Source organism: Acartia tonsa, chromosome 5 (genome assembly GCF_053477335.1).
Source record: "Acartia tonsa isolate MP-2025a chromosome 5, ASM5347733v1, whole genome shotgun sequence".
Taxonomy (NCBI): domain Eukaryota; kingdom Metazoa; phylum Arthropoda; class Copepoda; order Calanoida; family Acartiidae; genus Acartia; species Acartia tonsa.
This window is the reverse complement of record NC_137264.1, coordinates 12,009,102-12,025,865: the sequence shown is the minus strand read 5'-3', so window position 1 is coordinate 12,025,865 and position 16,764 is coordinate 12,009,102. Positions and strand designations below refer to the sequence as shown.

At 32.8% G+C, this 16,764-nt stretch overlaps 1 non-coding gene across 1 annotated transcript; it reads left to right on the top strand.

Moving 5' to 3' along the window:
* Window positions 1-7,337: 7,337 nt before the first annotated feature.
* LOC145320456 (small nucleolar RNA U3) lies at window positions 7,338-7,534 on the top strand. Its single transcript, XR_013880241.1, has one exon. It is a non-coding gene; the product is annotated as a small nucleolar RNA U3 (small nucleolar RNA).
* Window positions 7,535-16,764: the final 9,230 nt, after the last annotated feature.

Below are 16,764 nucleotides of genomic sequence, written 5' to 3'. Positions count from 1 at the left end.
ATTACATAACAGATTTGTTTACCAACCCTGTTCTATTTTTAGTTGTTATCACAATACACAGTAAATCCAAGCCAGAGTTCGAATAAAGACTACGGCAGTGTGAACAGACGTGGACACCTTACTATAGAGAAGCTACGCTTCTCTAGCATTCACTAGACAAGAATCAACATCTATTTCAGTTGTCACTTTATTGAAGGTTTAAAGGATACTAAAGCTATATACAACAAACAATAACTACATGGATAGGAATAAATGATCATAACATAAAAGCATTATAATACATATACAATAGTCAGTTTGGGCAATCATGATTCCCCATCCCTGGAAAGGGTGGGGGGAATTAAGAATACAGTTAACCATAATATAAATACATATGGATTAGGAATAAAGATAGTTAAAGATAAATCATACAGTAAAACATAGATAATTGCAATGGTTAGGTAGATGGCTATCCCTGTCTGGGGCAGGCAGGATAGCCCATGGAGCAGCACAATAGGTAGATAAGCATAGAGGGGTTGAGTGGTAGGTCTGGGTACTAAAGAGGGAAGGTTTGATGATTACTTGTGACAACAACAGTCTGTGTGGGGGTGATTCTATCAGGTGAGGGCAGGTTTAGATCCTTTATCCTCAGGGTTGAGGTGGTGCTGATAACTTGGTGGTTGAAGGGGAAGGTTCCGGTGCTTAAGATGGGAGAGGGAGGGGTAACACCCCTCCCTCCATTTGCAGGACAACTGAGAGATGAAATCAGTACCGTTATCTGACATATTTTCAGGTGGCTTTATAATTGTAGAATAACAGGATTTAGCTAGGTGCGTAGCATCACTATAATGTCTTGGTTTCTGCATGGTCCAGAGCTGCCGCATACCACAGTATCAATCCGTACATTATAGGAAAAAAACCTCATTACGATACAAGGAAGTTTTCAATACTGTATTGGGTATTAGATAATGTACTGTGGAGTAACATGTAGTACTAAATAATGTATTTGTCTGTAGAGTATTATCCAATACGCTCTTGGGAATAAAATTCAATATGGTAGAAGTAAGTTTTTAATGCTCTCCTTTGCAATTTTTGATATCCTCTATCATAATTTTTGATACGCTGTACAGTATGAAACTGTTTTACTTTGAATGAAAGATCAGTTTATAATAAATGGTTATTATATGTACATATACATTTTGTTATATCAACAAACATACCAAGCAGAGCAATAAAACATTAATTTAATTGTAAATTTAGTAAAAAAATGACTTTAAAGATGTTTAGGACTAAACATGATCCTTAAAAATAAAAACTATGGTCAGTCATAATTACAAAAATTAAAACTATAAATGTGAGCATAAACAGTAACTTTTCATCTTTGTCTAAAACGACCAAGCAGAAACACTTCCATGAGAGGTATGCACCAATAGTGTCTGTTTCAATTATTCTTTACAGTACAGATTCGTACCCTAGAACGTATGAATAGTTACTATCTTAATAAACCATTCTCTTGCGTATTGTCTGATACGCTACAGCGTATGAAATAGTACTAAATTAAAAAACTTTTCTACAGCGTATTTTCCAGTACACTAGAGTCTATCAAATAGTACTATTTTAATAAACATTTCTGTACCGTATTTTCCAGTATTCTAGAGCATATCAATCGATACTAAAAAAATGTATGGGTTCTGTATAGTAATCATTATTGTGTTATATAGTATTACATAGTGTTATATATTAATTATATAGTTGTAGCGTACTTACGGTTCCAATACTCTCCAGAGTATCAATTGATACTAAATAAAAAAATTATTTTTAACAGTGTAAGTTATTCCTTTGAGGCCGTATTTAAGTCTGCAAATGGTTTTAGGCTACGATTTATAGAGCCCTTAGATGCCAGAGGAGCACAGATTTAGTAGTATATCTAAAGTGATAAGACAATGGATGATAAATTGATATACATTGATCCCCGATAATGATAAACAAAATAACCGCTTTTAGTTGGACACTGTCAATCAAGAATTCAAAGATGTCCCTAGAGTTTTTGGTCCAATGAATGAGAGTAGTTATTTCTCGCATCGTATTATAAATGGCTTTCCGCGGATATAGAAAGTACAATTATTAGATAAAAACTAGTTTTTTTAGCCCCGAGGTGCCGAAGGCACCGGCTAAAAAAACTGGTTTTAATCTTATGATTGTACATTTCTATATCCGTAGAAAGTTGGATATGATACGATGCTAGACATAGTATTTTCATATGGATGAGAACCGGTTCCTATCCACCGGATTCGAATGAATACGAGAAAACATATTTAAACACTTTTGGTGCCTGTTAATGTACAATCCAATGTCCCCTCCTTCCCTTATCCTGTACCCCTCTATAGATGGTTGAATTTGTTCCACTGACAAGAAATTTTGGTTTTTTGATAACCCGTTTTACCCCATCCCTTATCCTCTACCCCACTTTCGCTTTCATTACAAAATTCTTCCTTCCAAACTTAACAATGCTACTCAATAATATAGCTCACCAAATTTATACATAAGCTGACGTTAAAATGGGAAATACGTATCATTCATTATGAAAATAATATATCCAAGTGCGTCTGTCGATAAAAAGAGAAAGACGCAATCGCTCATTTAGCTCTTTATTTTTAATTTTTTAAGTTTAAAAATATCGTTTTCGGCCATTCCTTGGCCAATTTAGGCTTTTAATTAAATCCTGGCCGAGACAAATTTAGATCCATTGACTAATCAAAAATCGGTTCAGTTAGAGGGATACCCAACGTCTCATTTTATTGCTGCCCAAAGTCTTATAGCTACGTTGCAATTATATACAAAACCATAAATTTAGTTTAACAAAAGGAGTATACTACACATTTAAATCACGCCCCCACCGCGTGGTTTAGCTTGGCATTATTTTGTTAACGACCCTATAGATATTAGATATATATATATTATATATGTATTTCTTTATTTACTACAATTATTATATTATTGACTAAACTTGTAATAAGCATGTTATAAAGGGTGTGCGTTAATATCTGTAAATTTTAAATGAATTTTAATTGGATTTTACACTAGAATTTTACTTTATCTAATAAAGTGAAAATTGCAGCGAGAAAAAATAAAAATTCCCTAACTATTCCGCCTTAACCCCAACCCCTCCCCTCCTTTTGATGGACAAACTGATCAATAACCGAGTTCCATGTTAGCAAGCTAAATTGACGACAATATTTCCCATGTCATAATCGACTGTAATTATCCTTTACAGAGAACTCCCCCCCCCCTCAAAATTTTATGATTGTCCCTTAAGATAAAGCTAACCACTGAACCACATAAGGGAAGTTTTACACGTGTCTAAGGATGGTTTCAGGCTATTTTAGTTAAAATTTAGGTCTTGAGTTGATTTTTAGGCTTTTTTACTTCCCCCTTCCAACCTTTCAGCTGGTAGTAGCAAATTAATTAAAGGGGATGTTGAAGGTTCAGAGTAAAAAGCAAAAGAGAAACTCAGGGACGTCCAAGCTTTTCATTGAAAAATGAGGGATTTCAAAGGTTGAAGGGGGGGGGGGGTATATAATGTATTTTTTTTATTTTGAGTGGTGGGTGTAAAATAAACTGGTTTCAAATTTTGAAGGGGGTAATCTGTAAACAACCCTTTAACCACATCCTTGGACGTCTAGTGGGAGATTGCTGTTGTAATAATTCTGTTTATTTGATAATATGATACAGGTGCGAAAGTGAATGCACACCTTTATTAAGACAGGTGGTTAAGTCATACAAACGGGAAAGGGGGGGGGGAGGGGGGCGACCACCACCATACTAAGTTATTTCCTGTGAGGTTATAGAAGTTTAGAAGAAGGAGGGGGTATTAGACCACATATAGACTGAACACTAAAGAAAAAAAAGCTACTAAAAATAGTAATAATTATATAATCCGATTAATTTCAGCTGGAAAAGGATCGGATTTGAGTCATACTGAAAAATCATGCATAGTAGTTTAAGAGGGGAGGGAGGGTAGGGTAATAGACTACCTATAAACTGAACTTTAAAGGAAAAGGCAAGAATATATCAATCCGATTAATTTCCGCTAAATTAGAACCGGTACTGAGAAAATGAAAAATCATTTATCGTATTTTCCACAAATTCTGTAATTTTTAACTTACTATCCGCGAAAAACTATCATGTTTATGATACGATGCTATAAATAACTATTAAAAAATATCAGCTTTGGTAAATTTAATCAAATAACATATATAAAACTAATTGTAATTGTTTTTGCTGTTATTGTATCAACATATTCAGCTGTCTTATAGTTATTATAAAAATAGCGTTTCTCATAGATTTAGGCCAATGTTAGTAATTGTCAGTTAAATTAACTATATTATAGTGTTGAAATTCGGAGTTATAATAATCAAATTATTTAAAGTAGTAAGGTTTTTTGTCTGAAGCTTAATATTTCAATAACTACTGAAATAATTGAGTTCTTTTTCTCTATAAGAAAGCTTCACAAATGTCTCGGGGTGGTTTTGGTCTATTTTTTATTAGATTTAAACCTAGATATTGTTTTAGGTTGTTTTTCTGCACCCTCTTTACCCTTAAGAGCATCTAAATGCTAGGTGTGCGTCCGTTATACCCGCATATTCTATAGTAATATAGATACAATAGAGTTTATTCTAAGTAAACTCTATTGTTTCTCGTATAGGACGGTGGGGGGGGAGGGGGGTGTTCATGACCATTTCCTGTAATCAAGGAGTGTTGTGTAAGCTTGTAAAGGAAAAAAGGCAATTTCAATTGGTTACGGTAAAATTTTCAAATATTTTTATTATTTGAAATTTATAATATAACAAGAATGACAAAATTTGTAGGTCAAATGAAATTTCAACAAATTAAACAGACAGACAGATATAGAGTAACAGCTTTTGAAATATTAAAACTTGCAAAATTGAATAAATACAGAAATGGTTAATATTACACGTATTCTTGTTTTTAATAGCGAAGCTTTTATATAATTAGGGTTCATACGTCCGTGCCTCAAAGTTAGGTCTCTTGTATAAGATAGGCATGTTAGAATTATTCTATCGATTTTAAACTTTGGAAGATGATTCCTGTAACAATTAAGTATTATTTAGAAAGCGTAGCAACTCTATAATTGTTACCTTGAAATGTAAGTTCAAATCAGAAATGATATTTTGGAGATTTTTTCATTTAAACAAAAGAAAACTCTTGCAGGTCTTAGTTTATAGAATTAGAGTTATTTTATACAATAAAGAGCAAAAATCATACATTTTATTTCGTATTGTTAATTTTTACGCTTTTCAATTGTTTCGCTTAATTTTAATTTCTATTGTTTAAAATCAAACATTAAGTTAAACAAGAATGACAACCTCAAAAAATAGCAAAGATCTGGAATGGAAAAAATAAAAAATATGGAACATAACAGACAGACAGACGGACAAAGGAAGTAATGATGCTCTCTGCTCAAAAGAATATTTACACAAAATTTCAGATGTCTATCTTTGATACAAAGTAGAATGATGTTTGTCTGTCTGTTTTTTTGTTTGTAGCAAAGGATCTCGCTAACCGCTGAACCGATCGGGTTCTCCTTTACAGGGTAGCTTCTCATAGGTCCCGGGAAGGTTTATAACTATTTTCTTAGGGGGTGGGACACCCCAAACCCCCTCAAAAAATGAAAAATACCCCCCCCCAAATTTTTTTTTTTATTTTCTTTAAAATCTAAAACACGAAAAATTAGTTTGATAAAACTTCTTGGGGCAAAGCGAAGCCGCTAGTCTTTGATAATTCTGCTGAGAAAAGTGAATTTCAGTTCTCCATCTTGAATAGCAGCTCCGAGAAGTTCATGTATCATCCATAATTTTTTTATCTTCAATGAATTTTCTGCAATAAATCTTAAAAGAATTCCTTGATTAATGAATATCTACTTTACAAAATACTTTGTCTGTCAGTTTGTTTGACTTTATTTATATTTTTGTGCTTCGTTATTTAAGGATGGAGTATTTCCTTATTTTCCGTAATGTTAAAAATCTAATTTTTATTGGGTTATCCAATTCAATTCCCCTAGAGGCCTCTAGGGGCGTAGCTAGTCTTTATATGTGAAGTAACAGGAAGTCCGCGTCTGTCTTGTGTTTTCATTTAACATCCTGTTGATAGGATTCAACATATAATTTGTGACAATTTATAGTTTTTGTACTTTTTATTATTTTTCACAGTGTGACTAAGGGATCTAAAGACAATGGCCGAAAAATTCATGTACATCTCTATGATGAAACATAAAATTACCCTTCTGTAGATTAAAATTATAGTGGTTGAAACGTTTGAACACGATCAACTGAATGAATCAACAATTCAGAATTAACAAAAGTCCTAAAAGTCGTTAAGCCAACAAATAAGAAAACGTTATTATAAAACTTTGGGGACTAGTGTAATAAACAGCCCATTGTCATCTCTCTGATGCTAAACACGTGTATAACTTTGTAATAAAAGACACGGAGGGAGAGAGAGAGATGGGGAGGGAGAAAGGGAGAGAGGGAGGGAAAGAAAATGTGTATTTTATATCAAAGGTGCATGAAGACGGAAGATAAACGATACAGTTTTTTAATAAAGTAGCTTTTTTGTCATGTTAGTAGTATGTTGATTTTTTGTGCATTAGATTTTTAAAAATCGTTTTCCAGCATCGCTTCGAAACTTTTAATATCAGGTGGATTAGAGCCATACTGAAAAATTATGTATACCATCGTATTATAAAAATGAAATGTAAAACTTTACATCAAACCTTTTTTAGCACAAGCCTGCGGCATCTCGGGGATAAAAAAAAACTGGTTTGATTTCATAATTGTACATTTTTACATTCACGGAGAGCTGTTTGTAATAAATAATGCGATAAATAACTATTTCCATGAAAAATGTAGAAAATATTTTTTCCTGCAATGAAGCTTTTCTGAAAAGCTGAAATCATCTGTCTTAGATCGGATAAATCGTAATGAAAACATAAAAAAAACTTCAGTAAAATGTCAAAAAACCTACAGTATGTTTAGTTACGGTTCCTTTCCTGCCGTCTACAATCTGAAGCCTAAACAATGTTCAGCTAGCACAGACAAAAATTTTACGGGTAGAATATAGTTGATAAATTTGCCGTTAGAGTGCTTGTTATCTCAAAAAATTACTTTATTATATCATAGATATGATTTTTTATTTTATTTTAAACTGTACAAAATATTTAATTATCATAATTTAATTAAATAAATCTAAAACTAAAACTGTCTTTTTGGTTTTGTATTATAAGTAATGATAAAATCAAAATTTCGTTCACCAGAAGTTAAAACAAAGCTTTTACAGACAAGATTATACTTCACAGAATCATTTCTGTAGTATATATTCTTTGTTTCTTTTCGAAACTTTAAAATAGCTGATGATGATTTGAATGGCATGTCCTGAGCGTGAGAAGGCGCTGATGGTTTACTTCATCAACATGTCGATGATCGCTAGGAAGTCACTCTGTGACTTCCCAAATGGACCATGACATCGGCTGAGTGGTTATATTTATATCTCTGTTGTATGCTAGTCATACGCTAAATAATTTCAAATACTGTCAGCGTTATAAGCACTTATCAACACTTATTAGAAAAATAGCCTAAAACCCTCTCAGGATATATAAGAAGTCTCATTGTAAAGGAGAACCATATCGGTTCATTGGTTAGTTAGATCCTTCGCTACAGACAAAACAAACCTTACTACTATACTAGAATAGCTGTTTCACCTCTAGCATCTTGTGAGGTGGAGAAAAATAATCTGAAACCAATTCAAGACAGACTTGAATCTAAAATACAGCCTTACCAGGACCTATGTGAAGCTTCCCTATACATCAGTAAATTATTTTTTAATGTATCATGCACCTTACTTGACAGATTTTTTACCTTAAAACATCCGATCTTTTTATTCATAGGTTTCTGTAATTTTATAATTATTGAGGTGCTGATCTATAGGGGTTGGACAATGGCCGATAAATTTATGTACAATGTACATCCCCAATGATACACACAATTAACCATATTGTTATTGTTATTGTTATTGTTTAAAGGTTTGAACTCTCAACTTAATGAATCCACCGATCAAAATTCACCAAAGTTCTCAAAATTGTTAAGTCAACCAACGAATAAGAAACGTTATTGTAAAACTTTGGGGACTATAGTGTAAAAATAAACAGCCCATTTTCCCTCCCTCTCTCTGTAAACCAGCAGAGCCAACGCCAGCGGTATGCTAACCCTGTGGGGCTAAAATGTACCCAATATGTCTTAACCTATATTAAAACATGCTCTCCCCCCCCCCCTGTACATATATTTGAATAATTTGAAAACAGGGGGATTTCTGTGCTAGACTAAGTCTTTTAGAAACTCGACGAATTATTACACTAGTCCCCAAAGTTTTATAATAACATTTTCTTATGCGTTGGCTTTACAACATGACTCATTAAGTTGAGTGTTCAACGTTTCAACTACTTATTTTAATCTACAGAAGGGGTAATTTTTTGTATCATCATTGGGGATGCACAACAATCTATCGGCCATTGTCTTATCCCTTTAGATCACTGGGTTGCTGTGCTTGAACAATAACATCCCCCTTTAAAAACATTTTTTTGTTTTGCTATTTATTTATTCTGTTACTGTTCGTTTGAAGGGTGGGAAGGGACGTTGGGCTGTATATTACACTGGTCCCCAAAGTTTTTTAAAAACGTTATCTTATTCGTTGTGTCAATACCTTTCCAAACGTTTCAACCACTAATTTTAATCTGCATTTTATGGATGTTGTCATCCTTGATTATTAAGATTGAATTAGTCATGAATAATGAATCCGTCCTATTTTAGATAAAGGCATTTAAAACTAAGGTTTTAAATTTTGATTTATGGATAAGGCGTGTATATTTTTTGAATGAATATCGACAAAATTTCTTAAACGCTGCTGCATGTGAAATATATCAGGGATATATGAAAAGGTAAATTGAACTACCCGTAAATATGGATTTATTATTACTTGGATCTTACACCAGATTAGCATGCAGTCTAATAAAGTGAAATTGGCTAAAATAATAATCCCCCCTCCACACTATTCCCTTTTATAGGGACTTTCATTGGATTTCGTTTTGTTGGTTCATTAAGTTAAGTGTCTAAACGTTTTAAACACTAATTGTAATCTACTGTGAAGTGGTAACTTTGTGTATCATCATTGAGGATGCGCATCAATTTATCGGCCATTGTCTTATCCCTGGCATCTCCCCAATGAGGGGTTATAATTTTTATTAATTTACCTTGGCCTTTCCCTTTATCTCTGGAATCATATTTACTTTCACTTCCTGTCTCTGTAATGGATAAGACAGGGATCTGAAGGGATAAGACATTGGCAGATAAATTGATATACTTTCCCCAATGATGATACATAAAACTTCTTCTTTTTCTACAATTAGTGGTTAAAACGTGCGGACACTCACCTTACTGAACCAACCAATAAAAATTTAATAAAGTCACCAAAGTTGTTAAACTAACGATAAGAAAACGTTATTATATTACTTTGGGGACTTGTGTAATGAAGATCCCAATGTCACCTCCCTCCATTAATGGATACTAGCGGTTGCGCCCCTAGCATCTAGGGGCTTTAAATTCAAAGGATATACGAAAGGGCAAAAGATAGCCTAAAACCACCTCAGGACCTTAAAGAAGTTTCACTGTAAAGGAGAACTATATCAGTTCAGTGGTTAGCGAGATCCTTCGCTACAGACATAAAAAGCTTACTACTTTATATAATAATAGCGGCTTTGCCCCTAGCCTCTAGGGGCTTTGCCCCAAGAGGTTTGATGAAACAAATTTTTCGTATTTAAGATTTAAAAGAAAAATTTTTAAAAAAATTGGGGGGGGGATATTTTTCATTTTTTTGTGGAGTTGGGGGTGTCCCACCCCCCAAGAAAATAGTTATAAACCTTCCCGGGACCTATGAGAAGCTACCCTGTAAAGGAGAACCCGATCGGTTCATCGGTTAGCGAGATCCTTCGCTACAAACAAACAGACAAACAAACACACAAACAAACAGACAGACATCGTTCTACTTTGTATTATAGAGGAAGGATAGAATATACGTGGATATTATGACAAGGGAATAATTGTCGTTAATTTATCTTGCTAACATGAACATTGTTTATTGGTCAGTTTTATTTATTGAGTAGGAGGGGAGGGAATGTAAGGGGGCAATTGTTATTTTAGCCCACAGCGTGTTTCTTTTTATTTGTGAAGATGACCAAGATGTAACATCCAAGTAATGTGAATCATTACATTTAAAAGGACTTTTCAGTAAATTTTACAGAATTGCTTTACTTTCTAATTTGTAACAAAATGTTTCAGAAATCATCATGCAAAGTTTAATGTGAATAGAGCAATTCTAACATGACTTTGTATAAGACTCTCATCGAAGATTTATTAAAAGACTAATACAGAGCAATTCTGAAAATCATAGACAAATTAGTCTAGCCGTTTAAAGATCTTTCAGAACACACAAACAGACACCCTACCACTTAAGCATTCATCTTTGAAAAACTTTTGAAAATCTATATAATATTGATATGATATATCGACTTAATAAAAAAGCTTTCTTTTAAAAGCGAAGCTTTTTTACAATTAGGTGATAACTGTAGTGGCATAACGGATAGCTCTAATACCAATTATAGGTAGGGATCTACAGAGATAAGACAATGACCGATAAAATGATGTACATCCCTAATGATAATACACAAAATTGATGGTTGAAGAAACGTTTGAACACTCAACTTAATTAACCAACCAATCAAATTTCACTAATGTCCCCAAAGTTGTTAATCCACCGAATAAGAAAACGTTATTATAAAACTTTGGGGACTCGTGTAACAAACAGCCCATTACCCCCTCTCTCTCTGATATAATTGTTCTTGCTGTTTTATTTGTAAAGCCTCGATTTTATGAATGTTGTCATACTTGTTAAAAGCGAAGCTTTTCTATAATTAGAGTCGGTCCGTTCGTCAGTCCGTAATTTTGAGCTAGGACAACAAATTACGATATTACAAAAGAAGCATCTTGTCCTTAAAAATTATCAGTTTTTTAACAAATTTACTTTCAACTTATGCATTAATATTCTGCTTATTCAGTTTTGACACTCTACAAGTTTTAATGTTTGTTTATCCTTCTATTTTAGAGCTTCGCTTCTATGGATGTTGTCATCCTTGTTCATAATAAAAATTGCATGCAAGGATGTATGTATGAGTCATTTTCGATCCTTTATTATTAAAGAGTAATTAATCAAAGGTTGGAATTTAATTACTTATTAGTTATCCATCGTATCGTATTATAGACAGCTTTCCGGATATTAAAATGAAAAATAATAACATATAACATTTGATTTAGATATTTATATGCTATATACGATTTTTTAGTATGGCTCAGAACTAATTTTAATTCAGCGAATATTAATCAGTTTTGAACCCATACTGGAAAACAAATTTCTGTAGTACTTATTGATTTATTAAACACTAGTTTTTTTTTTTTTTAAATATATGAAAAACTGCCCGGGGCCAAAGTAAAGGTTGCCTGAGAAGGAGAACTTGATTGGTCCATCGGTTAGCAAGATCTTTTGTTACAAACAGACATACAAACACATACACACAAAAATACATACTACACCTTACGGATTTAAGAAGCGCAGATACTCTGTGCATATGGTATAACCGTCAGTACGTCCGTCTAGAATAGACTTTAGGTAAATGCACCTTGATATTGCATGATTCATATGTAAGGGTAGGGGAAATCATTTTATACCAAGCACAAGTATGTTGATAGTTAGCGCAACAATAACATGCTAACGAACGGATTGTGGACCATAATTGAATCTTACCCCAAAAGTATATCCAAAAAGAGCACTTTCAATAAATTCCATGTTGCATTAGAAATCAGCATTCGGCTCAACACTACAAGTTTTTAGTCAACATAAACCCTTAAAATTGTTTTTCGACAGAATACAACAAATTTTAACAGAGAATTTTTTAGAGAAAAGAAAGGTTGTAGATTCTTCCCCCCAATCTCTATTATGCAGAAAGGGAAATAACAATGGACTGTAAATTACATGGTACCCGAATTTTAAATTTTGATTAGCTGGTTCAACAAATAATTTTAATCTACATAAGGAGTAATTTTGTTTATCATTATTGGGTATGTTATATCGATATATCATCCATTGTCTTGTCCCTGATATCATGCTACTAACATATACAAGCTGATGGCCGGATGTACAAACGGACATATTCTAATTATAGAGTAGCCATGCACTTCCAACAATTTCTAACAGAAATGTATGATCAATATTTTTCATTACAGAGGGGGTTTAAATGTTATTGTAAAGGCATTGAGGGATAAGACAATGGACGATAAATTGATGTACATCCCCAATAATATTATACAAATTTACCTCTTCTATACCTTTGAACACTAACCTTAATGACCAACCAATTACAATTCACTAAAGTCCCCAAAGTTGTTAAGCCAACGAATAAGAAAACATTATCATAAAACTTTGGGGACTCGAGCCCACTGTCCCCACTATCTCTGGTTTAAATGTTATTGCAAAGGCATTGAGGGATAAGACAATGGACAATAAATTTATGTACTTACAGGTAAACTAGGAAAAAAGCGAGGCTCAATGAAACAGACCGTCGGACAAACGATCGTAAAAGAAGGGAAAATGCCTTGGCCCAAAACAGGCAAAAACCATTACCGTGCACATTTAGGACTTTAGAACAAAGGGTTTAATGTTGTAGGAATAATTAGCATGTTTCTCAGTCTGCTTTTCAGAGAAGACTTACGTACTGGAATAGTTATTTATCGAATCTTATTATAAACACCTTTCCGTGGATATAAAATAAAAAATAATAAATTAAAATAACAGTTTTTTAGCCCTGTGGTGCAGAAGGCATGGGCTTAAAAAATGGTTTTAATCTTGTGGATTGTACATTTTTATATTCGTAATAAACTGGATATAATAGACATAATCGATTCTAATCCACCTGATATTAATCGGTTTCGAATAAATACGAGAAATATCATTATAATCATAAACATAATAAATTATAAATCTTTTTTGAATTGTATGTGTAATACTCTAAGTTTTTTAAAAATGTTAAAAGTAACATAAAGCGTTGGTCAACCATTACAATAAAAACACGGATATTCTTATTTAAATTTTTTTTTAATCCAATAAGGTGCCACTGCACTGGATAAAAACCGGCTCTGAGGCATACTGAAAAACCATGTATCGTATCAAATGGTATAGAATTTTTCTATTGTCGATGAAATAAAAATCATAATAGTTATTTCTCGCATCGTATTATAAACAGCTTTCCGCGGATATAGAATGTACAATTATAAGATTAAAACCAGTTTTTTTAGCCCCGAAATGCCGAAGGAACGGGCTAAAAAAACTGGTTTTAACCTTAAATGATTGTACATTTCTATAATCGTAAAATTGGTTCGTATGGATGAGAATCGGTTCTAATCCACCGGTTTCGAATGAATACGAGAAAATAAATTTATTTTTTGTTGGTCCAGCCCTTCGTCACCGTCGGAGCCAACAAATCTGAAAAGCTTATAATTTTTTTATTTTATTATCCGTGGAAAGCAGTCTTAATCTTGATAGGATTAAACAAACTGGCACAGCTCATAATTTCTAATCTACAGAAGGGGTATGATTGTGTATCATAATTGGGATTGAGTGTACAAGTGTACATAAGATCTCGGTAGAATGTAAATTTATCTTTCAAATATCTATCCCTGCTCTCCTACATTAATTATAATCACGGTCAGTTGAATTTGTGTTGCCGATTGTATAGTTATACACAGTTTCCTCATCCTATCTCAATATTTACTACTTGCTAAAAAAGCTTCAAACTTTTAAAAAAATCAATTTGAATGTATATACATTCAAAGTTTTAATTTTTAAAATTTTGATTTTTTTGGAAGTTTGAAGATTTTTTAGCTAGTAATTAATATTAAGATAGGATGAGGAAACACCAAAGAAAATGTGTACACAATCGGCAATTCAAATTCAGCTGACCATAATCACACAGTTAAGTGTTTCATTTATCCTACATTGCCAGGGATCTTAAGGGATAAGACAATGGACGATAAATTTATGTGATCCCGATGATAAAACAACAAAATTACCCCTCAGTTCCTTACCAACCAATCAATATTTATCAAAAGTACCCAAACAAAGGTTAAGAATGAATAAGAGAAATTTGGGTACCAGTATAATTTACAATACAAATATTTTTTATGATAAATGAAACATATTAAGTTTGGACGTAAAGTAATTCTGAAACGGTTGACTGCTTTTAACTCTCCTTCTTACGTTTAAAACAGGGATCTAGAGGGATTAGACAATGGCCGATAAATTGATGTACATACCCAATGATGATACAGAAAATTACCCCTTCTGTAGATTAAAATTAGTGGTTGAAACGTTTGAACACTTAATAAATTTAATTAACCAACCAATCAAAGTTCACTAAGTCCCCAAAGTTGTAACGCCAACGAATAAGAATATGTTATAAATAAACTTTGGGGACTAGTGTAGTCTCGAGTCTTCTCTATATTTATAACATTGATAGTCTGTACGTTGCAGCCTAATTATATTATTTATTTACTAGCGGCTACGCCCCTAGAAGCCTCTAGTTGCACTTTAAATGTTTGTTTTTCATTTCAAATATCTTATTTGAAGGAGAAAAAATTTATATGTTGCATTCAAGTCTCTGCGTAAAAAAAAACAAATTTCGATTTTTTTTGTGATTTCTCTTGGGAGGGTGGTGGTACCCTCCCCCAAAATAGTTATAAACCTTCCCGGGACCTATGAGTAGCTATCTTGTTAAGGAGAACCTGATCGGTTCAGCGGTTAGTGAGATCCTTCAGTGCACACAGACAGACAGACATACAGGCAAACACACATTATGTTACTTTATTATAAGGATTTATTTATCTAACCTTACCTTAAACTTAATTTTAATTTAATTTATTACATGAAGAAGTAATGTTGTTCGTTTGTCAAGATCTCGGCAACTTGACTTCTTCATTTAAGGGAAGCTTCACATAAGTTCTAGGATGGTTTTAGACTATTTCATTTTAAATCATCTTGGCGTAATTCAAGGCTACCCTCTTTCCCTCCTTCGAATACAAAGCTCCTAGGTGCAAGGGGTTGTCACAATTTTTTTTTATCATTGCGCTATTTCTGCTGTATTTGTTACGTGGCTTCTATAGTTTGAGTAGGGGGAATGCCTTGGCCCAAAATAGCATCACCTTGTAATTAAGATATACAGACAATGGAGGCAACATTAATTCATAGCGGTTGTCATATTAAGTAGATAATAAGCATTTGTTATGCCTTAAAATAAATAATATTCTTTATTGACTTTAGCATACTTAAGTAAGTAAATTTTTGTATTAATTTACGATTTCAAATGTTTTGAAGTTTTTTCTTAATTTTTAATCTTTAACATACTAAAAAACACTTAAATGACAAACTTATTCCAACAAAATGTATACAAATAATTAAAATTGTATATGCAAAGGATTTTTAATAAAAACGTTGTAATAATTCTTTTTTGTTTGAGACGCCTAGCGGCAAAATTAAAAACTAAATCTATCACATAGTTTTAACCCTTTATAGACGGCAAACTATAAACACAAAATATCTTAAGTAATTTTAACAGAAATCGAAATTTACTAATATTCTGAAGTTTAGCATTATGTATAGTCTGTCCGTACGACAATACGCTACAAAACCTAAACCTTGTAAAAAACTAAACATAAATTATAAATTAATTTAATAAATATTTTTGCTAATTTAAATATGGTTTAGATACATTACCTGCTGAAAACTCAACTTAAACAGTGACTATTTCAATGTGTTCGTGAATGAGGTAGGGAGCTGAGGGGAGATTATACTGTAAATTACCAGGGAGGGAGGTGACATTGGAAAGTTTATTACGTAACTCCCCAAAGTTTTTAAATTTATATGTAATAACATTTTCTTATTCGTTGGCTTAACAACCTTGGGGACTTTCATTTAATTTTAATTGATTGGTTCATTTAGTTTCGTGTCCAAACGTTTCAACTACTAATTATAATCAGCAGAAGGTGTAATTTATCGTCTATTGTCACATCCCTTTAGATCCCTGGTAAATTACACTGTAAATATCCTTATTGTTATAATAAAGTAACAGGATCTTTGTCTGTCTATCTGTACCGAAGGATCTTTATAAACGCTGAACCGATATAGTTCTCCTTTACAGAGTAGCTTCTCATGAGTCCCGGAAAGGTTTATTACTATTTTGGGGGAGGGTACCACCATCCTCCCAAGAGAAATCACAAAAACTCGAAATTTTTGTTTACGAATAGAGACTCCTACTCAACATTGCAAGGTATCGTAGAAACTTGAAAGCAACATAGATAGGTAGCGTATTACTTTTTTTAAAAACAAACACTTAAAGTGCCACTAGAGGCCTCTTGGGGGCATTGCCGCTAGTACTATATAGATTAGCTAATCATTTTTCTGGAAATAACGGTTAAATAATAATTTTTCAATTACATAGACAATATAAAATATGCAATTATAGTAATAACTGTTTTTTTTTGTAGCGTATCTACTTTATAACTAGACTAGGAACGTATGTACGTTCAGTTGCAATAAAAGTTAATTGTTGGAATG